This window comes from Hipposideros armiger, unplaced genomic scaffold, assembly GCF_001890085.2.
Source record: "Hipposideros armiger isolate ML-2016 unplaced genomic scaffold, ASM189008v1 scaffold_572, whole genome shotgun sequence".
Classification (NCBI taxonomy): Eukaryota; Metazoa; Chordata; class Mammalia; order Chiroptera; family Hipposideridae; genus Hipposideros; species Hipposideros armiger.
In genome coordinates, this window is record NW_017731922.1 from 627,404 (window position 1) to 629,296 (window position 1,893).

Below are 1,893 nucleotides of genomic sequence, written 5' to 3' on the forward strand. Positions count from 1 at the left end.
CCTTTCCATCCCTCTACAGCAGCCTTCAGCCAGCTGTCAATCATCACAGTCCTTTGTGAGCACTCACGATCCTAGAAATACAAGGATCCTGGGGTCAAGGACAAGGGCCTGCCGTGAGGAACTTAAGCCAGCGCTTCTCAAGCTTCACTGTGCACACCATTCCCCGGGAGACTTGTTAAAATGCAGATCCTGATTCTACAGGTCTGGGCTGGGGCCTGTGGTTCTGCATTTCTAAGAGGCTCCCAGGCCCTGCTGCTGCTGCTGCTGCTGAGCCCAGGTCCACTCTTTGAGTAGCAAGGTCCTAGATTACACAGAGGTTTTGAGTCTTGCCAAGCAGATGAGCAGAGGGCCCAGGAAGCAGGGTGGAAGTTAAATCTTTCTCCAGGATAAATGTAATAGACTGGTTTCTTTCATCAGTGGACTGGTCCTCTTCCCTGGGATGGAGTTCTTCCCTCATTCTCGGCTGGATCAGGGAATTTCCCATGATGCTCAGTGAGCCTCTTGCCTCCTGAGTTGAATAACTAAGATGCCCAAGGCTGCCACCCCATCTCCGGGAAAGAAAATAAACCCCCTCCTCTCTCACTGAATCCAGCCCCAGCCTCTGAAACGGCTTTTACCTGGTCAGCTCTGTGCCCCGCCCGTAGCAGCTCCTGACCGAGTCCCTGCTTCTAGGATATCAGGCCCAATTTTTCTTTCTGAACTTCCCAAGGCACCCAGGGCTGAGGATGAGATCCAGCCCCTTTACACTGCCCTCTGAAGCCCACCTGCCCGGACCCTCCTGTCCTCACCTACCGTGGCCCTCACACCTGCCTTCCGGTTCAGGATTCACAGCTTCACTCCAGCCACGAGGACACATCCTTTCCTTCCTGCTTCTCCGTCCTCCTCTGGCTGGTCCTCAGAATGTCCTCAGAATGTCTTTCCCCACTCCTTTGACCTCCTAACTTCTAACAGGATTTTACAGTGTTTAAATCCATTGAATTCCTAAGCAAGTTTAGGAAACACATATTATTTTGACCATTTTATAGATGACAGGTCTGAGGCTCAGAAGAGCTGGGTCCCTTACCTCAGCTTGCACAGCCAGGAAGGCACTGGGTGAGGATTAGAGCTGAGCTTTCAATCTATCCTTCCCCTGGGCCATCCGAGGTAGGTTTGTTTACTAACATTTCCTGGTGATCAGTATTTTCAGGGAGAGGCACACAAGCTGTCATGTGAGCCCAGAGGAGGCCCCTCCACCAGTTGTGTGCTGGAGGGGACTCAGGTCAGCTGAAGAGAGCTGACGGCAAGCATCCCTCCCCAACTTGTGTTCAGTGACATTGCCTTGGTTGGGCGAGACTGGCCATAGTGGGAGTATTTACACCATGGAAATTGGCAAACGCTACAAATCAGGGCTTCCTTCCTGGAGAACAAGTGGTTCAATGTTTGCCAGCACATCACTGATCTGGGGGACAGGGACAGCCTCCTGGAGGAGATGACATCTAAATTGAACCTGGCAGGATGGGTGGGAGGTGGACAGGTGAGCAGTGTCGGCTTCACTTGGAATATTCTACCTGCTTGTCTGCGTCTTACACATGGGTGAGCAAGGGCATATGGTCTATTCTAGAAAGAAAGGAAGCAGTTTCAGTGGAGAGGATTCTGGGAATGGGGAAGGGGTTCTAGCTGGAGGACAGAGCAGGAGACCAGGAGAAACAGTCGCAACCCAGGAGAAACAGTGTAGAGTTTATTCTGAAAACACCTGGGGGCCAATGGTGGTTTGCATGCTGGGGAGGGGCAGAGATGGATGTTTTGGGGGAAGATCTCCTGATAGCAGTGGGAAGGAGTAGAAGATGGTGGAGAAGGACTGATGAGCAGACCAGAGACAGCCCAGGGAAGAGATGCGGAGGGCAGCTCTGGGAC